The sequence below is a fragment of the Sphaerodactylus townsendi genome, linkage group LG14, assembly GCF_021028975.2.
Source record: "Sphaerodactylus townsendi isolate TG3544 linkage group LG14, MPM_Stown_v2.3, whole genome shotgun sequence".
In the NCBI taxonomy this organism is placed as follows: domain Eukaryota; kingdom Metazoa; phylum Chordata; class Lepidosauria; order Squamata; family Sphaerodactylidae; genus Sphaerodactylus; species Sphaerodactylus townsendi.
In genome coordinates, this window is record NC_059438.1 from 32,870,833 (window position 1) to 32,879,363 (window position 8,531).

General features: G+C 47.8%; 1 protein-coding gene across 5 annotated transcripts in view; it reads right to left on the reverse strand.

The window, feature by feature from the left end:
* Window positions 1-7,318, reverse strand: part of PRR5 (proline rich 5) — a 52,877-nt gene extending 45,559 nt beyond the window's left edge. Inside the window, exons 1-2 of one of the 5 annotated variants that reach the window (XM_048515809.1) lie at window positions 7,168-7,318; window positions 896-1,026 (exon numbers count right to left, since the gene is read on the reverse strand). The gene's annotated coding sequence lies outside the window, so the exon portion shown is untranslated. Of the gene's footprint in view, window positions 1-895; window positions 1,027-2,100; window positions 2,149-6,620; window positions 6,880-7,167 lie in introns of those variants that run through there. The other 4 variants (XM_048515814.1, XM_048515811.1, XM_048515812.1 and 1 more) reach the window with 4 other exon arrangements.
* Window positions 7,319-8,531: the final 1,213 nt, after the last annotated feature.

The following is an 8,531-nucleotide window of genomic DNA, read 5'->3' on the forward strand; positions in this document are numbered from 1 at the left end:
TCAACAGAGAGTGACAGACAAGGGCTATCGAGAAAGATAAAGCTTTTCCTTGATACCTTCTAGTTTGGTTTGGGTTCGAACACAGTTAGTCCAGGTTTGAGCCAAGTCATGTGGAGTGTTCTGTGTGAGGTCCAACATAGGTACCAACACTGGGATAGCAGAAGAAGCCACTGGAGCAGACAATGATTGCTTCAACTACCTTTTCTCCTGTTATGGAGAGTTTCCCTTCCTCTTCTGGGATCCAGATGGCAAGAAAGCTGTTGTAGAGTTGGGCCAGACGCAGAAGTGTGAGGAACCAATACTGAGATGGTAGTTGTAGAGTCAATGGCTGGACCAGTGGAGAATTTTGAAACTGTACCCTGAGGAAGCACTAGGTTCCAACACAGCTGTTGAAAACACTTGCTCCCAAAGAAGATGACTGAGGCTAGATTGCCTGTGATGCTTGGCCTACCATGAGAATGATAACTGATAGGAAGGGAAACAATACTGAGAAGATAAATAAGTAATTTTAGGCAGTCTTTAATGGTTTCTATTTACGTAGAATGCCCCCACCCTGATATACCTGTTAACGTAGTGAGGGTGTTTGAGTGTGTAAGTAAAGAGCAATACAGTTAGTTTAGACTCTATCAAAGCTAATTTTGGGATTCTTTTCGGGCAGCTGACACTTTCTACAATGGCAGATATGGTTATTTCGATATTTAAAATTCATGCTCATCTTGGTGTCAAAATACATGTTTCTGCAGTCAGTAAAGCCAAAGTCATATTAGTCTCAGAGACAGCCATTTTCCTGTAGCCGCCATTTTGCAATATGGCGACTATGTTTTCACATTCTCGCAGGATGCTCTAGCAGGCATGTTAGAACCAAACAGATGCATAACACTGGTCAGTGGCTTACCTGCTCAATGGCTCAAAGAACAGGTCTGAGTAGGGTCACCTGGAAAAAGCAGGTATTTTCTTACACCTCAGTATAACAACCAGAGACTCCGGAGGGTCTTGAAAGCCTAACGGATGTATGAAGAGGCAGTCCTGCAAGAGGAGATATAACAAGATGAGTTGGGAAAAATTAGCTTATGAATGCTTTCAGCAGAAGTCTGAAAATTTACTCCCACCCTAAAAGTTACCATGATGTTACTAACACCTTACCCAGGCGGCAATGTTTTGGGTGTTCAAACCACTTCTCAAAGCCATTTTTGCAGGAATCCTTATAACAAGCTTGTAAAGCAGGTTGGTATTCTTAGGCCTATATTGATGAAATGGGGGCCAGGCAGACCGGATTTAATTGATGGGACTGCAGTTAAGAGAACAACTGTTTGTTTTTGAGGCTATTCTGCAACAGGTTACGAAAACATGAAAGACAACACTGAGCTCCATGGGGGGGGGGGGGGGGGGAGAGAATGTGTCCATTTCTTATATTTTAAGAGCCAAATCTGGGAGAGGGGTGAATCCCGCACTGGATGTGGCATGGGCAATTTAGATCCCTTCCCACCTTTTTTCCTTTTTGATATCTAAAGCACAGTTTCCCCTTCAGTTATATCCAACCCTGGGGTACCACTGCAAGCAGTGATTTTACAGGCAAGCCACTTTTGTGGGGTAGTTTGCCATTGCTTTCCCCAGCTATTCTTTACCCCTTAACTATGACTAGGTACTCATTTACTGACCAAGAAATGGATGGATGGCTGAGTTGATCATGAGCCAGCTTCCAGGATATCTGATCCACAGGGGGCTCGAACTCCTGACTGTGTGAGTGGCAGTGCAAGCGCTTAACCACTATGCCACACAGCTCCTTTTGATATCTACCATGCCACTATGCCTCATCCATGGACAATAAGCTGAGGGTTTTTTAAATTCTGTTTTAAGGCACCATATATCTTTGTTTTTAAATGTAGCGCTCTCTCTCTCTCTCTCTCTCTCTCTCTCTCTCTCTCTCTGTGTGTGATATTTAGTTTATTATTATATGATCAAAGACCAGTATACTTAATTTATATAAATCATTTGCAGAAAATTGAAATTAAAATTAAATAGTAATAAACATGTTAAAATCTTAAGCTCAAAATCAACAACAAAAGATTTACTTAAACACAACTAATTCAAGCAACTGACCTATTTTTCAAGCCGTCGCACAAAATTTTGCGACAAGTGCCATACGCTCTGGCTGTCTCTCTTCAAGGAGTAGACTGGAGGTTCCCAAATCAGGGCTTCTAGGTATTCCATTAAGCCAGTGATGGCGAATCTACGGCACACGTGTCAAAGATGACATGCCGTGACATTTGGGGTGACATGCCAGCGTTCCCCAAAACCCAATCAACAATTATTCTCCCTGTTTGAGTCATTTTTGTAATTATTTGATGTTTTGTTATATAATAAACAGCACCACACATGATGGGACTGTATTTTTTAAAATAAATAAATAAGTAAAGAATTTTTTTCTCTTTTGTTCGGGTAAATTAATATCATTAGACAAAGAATGAAGGTCAAACTTTGCAAAAGGCTTGGAATTTTTTTTCTGTTGAGAAAATAAATAAATGTGTCTTAGTCCCTTCCAAATCCACTTAGTCCCTTCCAAATATACACACAATTCCAAGATCTCCTTATTGAAGGTAAGGCCTACTGAATAGATCTGACAATGATTCTGAGCGGACCAGGTTAGGATTACGGTCTTAACCTCTGCTGTAATATGGCAACCGAGCTTTAATCCAAAAGAATGTCACCCATGTGCCACTCACAGCTCAATCCAAATTCACTTGGTGCCCTCAAGTAGGGCAGTCTGAGTCCCCTGCCTGCAATACAGTAAACACCACTGGCCTACCTCATAAGGCTGTTATAAGGACTTTGATGCGAAACTCGTTGAACACCATACAAATGCTACATATTACAATGAGAGCATTGCCCCAGAACAAGGCTAGCAAATCGCCATTAATAAACAGATGGGCGCACACTCGTAAACCAACAGAAAATAAAACCAGGTGTTTCAAAATCGGCCACCAGCTTCAGGAATTTCTGGAGCGGCAATGCCAAAAAACCGAAGAGAACTGGAACATCCTGGAAGAAATTACACCCAGCACATCTTGCCTATTTTCTACAAAAGCAATTTTACCTACTGGAAGCCAGGAAGGTGAAGGCAACACAGACAGGGAGGGTGGAGAAAATCACCTCCCCAACAACTTCTCTGCAAGCCATTCCTTTCTCTGCGACTGAGTACTTCTTTAATCGATGGTTGCGCTGACAACCTTTGAATTCCACCAGTCGCATGCTTCCTGCTACAGACTTGCGATAAGATCAAAGTTGCAGCGAAGCCTCGGCCACAGCTAAGCAGACCGAGAAGAGGCCGGGCTGCCTTGAATGGGTTTGTAAAGGAAATAAAGAGTGCCCACGTTTTCCTGCAGCTACTATCAAATATGTCACAGGCTTGCAAACCAGATGTGTAAAATTGCAGCTTTTGTTGTCCCTGTGCTGATACTGCAAGTGCGTAGATCCACAGCATAGGACGAGAGGACCAAGTGTCTTCCAAGTTTGCATTAGAATCCTTAAGTCCACATGTTGCCAGATTTGAGAAGAAAAGAGTTAGTTACAGGAATAGTCACCGTTGTGTTAGTCAAGGGTCCCTTCCGCACACGCAGAATGATGCGCTTTCAATCCACTTTCAGTGCACTTTGAAGCTGGATTTTACTGTGCGGAATAGCAAATAATTGTGAAAGTGGATTGAATGGGCATTATTCTGCATGTGTGGAAGGGGCCAAGGACTTCCAAACATACACTTCCTGTTGTTCTGCAAGGAACTAAAGCTGGTAAATTGCACACCTATATCAAATCACCATACATTGAGAGTAATGTCCAGAAACACAGACGGAAAGCATGGAAGTCCAACTTGTTGATTTCTTAATAAAACGAATGTCAAGCAAAACACACTGAAAATGCACCTAAGGGAATTAAAAAATGTCTCTCTCAGCATCAGCCAGCAGACCACGTATGGGCACAGATCCTAGAAAATAATATTGCGAGTGGTGTGAGATACAGGGCTGATGAAGTGAGTGAGGGCCGGTCCTGAGTCCAGGATAAACCTGCGTTATGTTGCAGTAACCTTGAACACAGTAAAACACCCCAATGTATTTTTAGTTGTAGGAACTTAAGGGAATGGCCCCATTTACTATCACAATTCTACACGGCACTCCACCTACCTCGCTCAAAACAGATCACATGTTCCTTTTAAAATGTTATTGATGTTGAAAGCTCAGTACAGAATATTTAACAATTCTCCAGGGGGTGGTGCGGAAACAAAAGATGCTGTTCTCATACCTGCCTAACCTTTGGGGAATCAGCACCCTTGGAAACTCCTCTGAACATTACGAAGATCTTTCCCACTCCAAACAAAAAAAAAGCCCTCATAATTTCACTTTGATTTGATGACCACCCCAGGTCTGCCCAATGGTTCAGCCTTTCCAAACGTTGGTGTGGCATATTATCAGCAGGAGGATGCCATCTCCAGAAATTGGCCTCCTTGTGCCACATTCTCCCCCAAACCATGCAGGATCACTCAGTATTGTGACAAAACCATACAGGAGGAAGAAGAAGAAGAAGAAGAAGAAGAAGAAGAAGAAGAAGAAGAAGAAGAAGAAGAAGAAGAAGAAGAAGAAGAAGAAGAAGAAGAAGAAGAAGAAGAAGAAGAAGAAGAAGAAGAAGAAGAAGGAGGAGGAGGAGGAGGAGGAGAAGAAGAAGGAGAAGGAGAAGAAGAAGAAGGAGAAGGAGAAGAAGAAGAAGAAGAAGAAGAAGAAGAAGAAGAAGAAGAAGGAGAAGGAGGAGAAGGAGGAGGAGGAGGAGGAGGAGGAGGAGGAGAAGGAGAAGAAGAAGAAGAAGAAGAGGAGGAAGAAGAAGAAGAGGAGGAGGAGGAGGAGGAGGAGGAGGAGAAGAAGAAGAAGAAGAAGAAGAGGAGTTTGGATTTATATCCCCCCTTTCTCTCCTGCAGGAGACTCAAAGGGGCTGACAATCTCCTTGCCCTTCCCCCCTCACAACAAACACCCTGTGAGGTAGGTGGGGCTGAGAGAGCGCCGAGAAGCTGTGACTAGCCCAAGGTCACCCAGCTGGCGTGTGTAGGAGTGCACAGGCGAATCTGAATTCCCCAGATAAGCCTCCACAGCTCAGGTGGCAGAGCAGGGAATCAAACCGGGCTCCTCCAGATTAGATACACGAGCTCTTAACCTCCTACGCCACTGCTGCTCCTAAACATCACCATCTAACCATCTAACGTCGCAGTGCTTCAGACAGAATGGGCTTTTCATTTACAGAAAGCAGGCAGCAATTTCCACTAATTCTTCCTTCCGACTGTAGATGCCTATTTTGCCCCCTAAGATTCTATACATACAGGTGACATGTGGAGTGTGAAGGGAAGGCTGCAGGCCCTAAACTCCTTGAGATGTGTGACTTAACACGTTGACCGTGATTCTGTGACCTGGTGGAGGACCTGGTGTCTGCCCTTCTCTGTGCTGATCGTGGCAAAACACGATACTTGTGTAGTTAGTAAACACGACTGCCATGTGATGTTTATTCTCTGGTGGGAATGATCAAGTCTTCAGTGCTGTTCTATATTCTGTGTGTGGTCAGGTGGCACTGAATGCTTTTTTTTCCTACCACGACATATGAGGAATCTCATGACACGATAGCATGTTGAGCTTTTGCCCGCCACACTGTTGCCCAGCACTGATGCGGAAGAAAATGCAAAATAAACGTGGTTCCAGGATCCACAGACATTGTGGATCAGAACTTAGCCATATAGCTCTGTAGCCAGCTGAACACCCTAAATTTATAGCACAAGTCCTACACAAAGACAAAGAATAGCAGACCCCAGGTTCTTAACCAAGCCATGGAGTCATGGCACCTATGCTATGGTGCATGTCTCAAAGAGTTCATGGATAGCAGCCCCCCTGCACATTCCACGTGTCCCCTTGTGGGGAAACGTGGCTTCCGAGCACAGCATGAAGAAGTCCTGGAAATTACCACACTGGCCAGACTTGGCTTGGCTTGTGAACCTGAAGGCACGGCTTTTTTTCTGAATAATTTTTAAATTGATTTTCACAGCATATTTGACAGGGCAGAATTAGAAAAACACCAGAGAACAGACAGGAGTTAAACAGAGAAAACCTCTACCCAAAACGATATCAATTAAACATTCCACAATGGATCCCGACACGACACTCTAATATGATCAGAGAAACTGTCCTGGAATCTTATTCATCCGCCCACTCCAAAACACCCTGACTAGTTAGCCTATTCTATCTTAATCATGATCAGTTTTTGAATCCTCAAGTTATTTTTGTTTGTTTTTTACATGATCGATTCGGCCTGGGACAAAAAGCACAGTTCCCAAGTTCTCATTAAATCCATGTTTCCAGCATCTGTTTACAAGGTTGGTCAGTCTGACCAGAATAGCATATTCTCTGATCAGGCAGGGCTTGATCCTCTGCCACTGGTGCAGGGTGGGGGTGCCTTTCCCACAAGCGCCACCCAGACACAGTTGCAAGGGCCAAAACAAAAAAAGAAAAGAAATCCTAAACCGAATAACACGCATAATAAGACACGCATAATAAGACACGCATAATAAGGAAAGCTCAAAGCAGCACATGCAATACCAAGGGGGGAAAGATCTGCAACCTGCACCAGACGTTCCGGCCATGCGTCCGCAGGTACATCCACGCTATCTCCTTCCCCGGAAGAGGCAGCCGTATTTCCAGCCAAGGGCTAGTTGCAGGCGGGGAGATTTCTAGGAAAAGAGCCTCCTTCTAGGAAAAGAGCCAACCCTGTTGGCTTCCTATTCCGGGGGCGCTGGGGGGCCCCGACCCTGGCCAAGGCGCACCACGCGCGCTGCGTTTCCAAGAGGAGCAGGATGCGCCCCAGGGGCGCGCCCTCCTTGGCCCGCGGGATCCGGATGGGGGGGCCGCATCCCCACCCCAAAACCAGCCGGCCAGGCCACGAGGGGCTCCCCGGGCCAGGCCCGCCCGCCCCACCGCAGCCCAGACCGGCCCTGCCTCCCCTCCAGGGGCTGGCGGACGGGAGTCCCCGGGACCGGGGCGCACGCCTCTCTCGCGCCCGTCCGGACCCTGGGCCCGGAGGAGGACGGTTCCGTGCCCCGATCGGAGACGGGCCGAGGAGGGAAGCCAAGGAAAGAGGTTCACTCACCGCCTGCTGCCCCCCTGCTGGCTTCCCCGGGCGAGCCTCGGGCCCGCTAGCTCGGCTCTCGCGCGGCTGGCTGCGGCGACGCAGTGCGGCCCCGTGGAGAGGAGAGCGGATGCGCGGCGCATGGAGAGGGGGGCCGCCGCGGCTCCTGGAGCATGCTGGGATGGCCGCCGGGGGGCAACAGGCCGTCGCCGCCCCGCCCCCGAGCATGTGCAGAGTGCTTTCCCCCCCTCGAGAAGAGGAGAAGCGTGTTGCCTCTTGGGAACGCCTTCGCTGGAGGGTCGAGCTCTCCGGAGCGCGCTACTAATCCCCCACTATTGGGACAGGATGATGCAGACGGAGCTGGAGTGAGATCAGACCTGAAATCTACTAGTGGCTGTGCATTTTTCTATGGGGGTGGTGCCATTAGCTGGGCAAGTCGCAAACAAGGAATGGTTGCCCACTCATCTACTGAAGAAGAATTTGTATCCACTTCTGAAGCAGAGAATTACAGTGGCTTATAACGTTACTGGCAGATTTTGGTGTCAAGGAACCTTTGCCAGGTCAAATGCTAGAGGATAACCAGAGGTGCATGTTGGCACCAGTGGCGTATCTGCCTAGGGACAAGGGGTACCCCTTGTCCCCGGGCGCCACTCTTCTAGTCACATGGGGGGCGCAAAATCGGGCCCCCCATGTGACCAGGAAGTCCTGCTGTCTCATCGTTTTCGCATGCCTCGACACCATCCAGAAGGGGGAGTCTGTTGGGGGGGGGAGGTGTGCACCCTAGACCTTGCCCATGTCCATGGTGACATGGGCGGGGTCTAGGACAGTGGGGGTGGAGCCTGGGGCATCAGGGGATGGAGCTAGGGGGCGGGGGGGCAAAGTGGGGGCGGCAGAGCCTGGGGGCGTCCAGGAGACAATTTGTCTCCGGGCGCCATTTACCCCTGGTACGCTTCTGGTTGGCACTGGTGCATGTTGTGAGCCTTGAAGGCGGTGTACATAGTCAAGAAGGAGGGCTGGAGACAGTGACTCAGCATGCCTGGACCTCTTGGAAAAGAACAGCGTATGGACTAAGCATATTTGGAACTCAGAACCAGCATTTAAGGTCTTGCAGGTGAAGGGAGCTGTTAAGTTACTGTCCTACTGAGAAAATGACAGTGGACATTTTTACCAAACAGCTGCCAAGAGGCAAGTTCCAAGACCTGAGCAACAGCCTGCATGTTGTGAGCCTTGACGGCTGGCGTACATCGTCAAGAAGGAGCGCTGGAGACAGTGACTCAGCATGCCTGGACTTTGGGGTGCAAGGACGGCCTCCATGGAGGACCTGAGCTGGGTTGGGCTCTGTTGGGAGGAGGTGGTGACTGGCAGGAGGTAGAGAATCGCCCTGA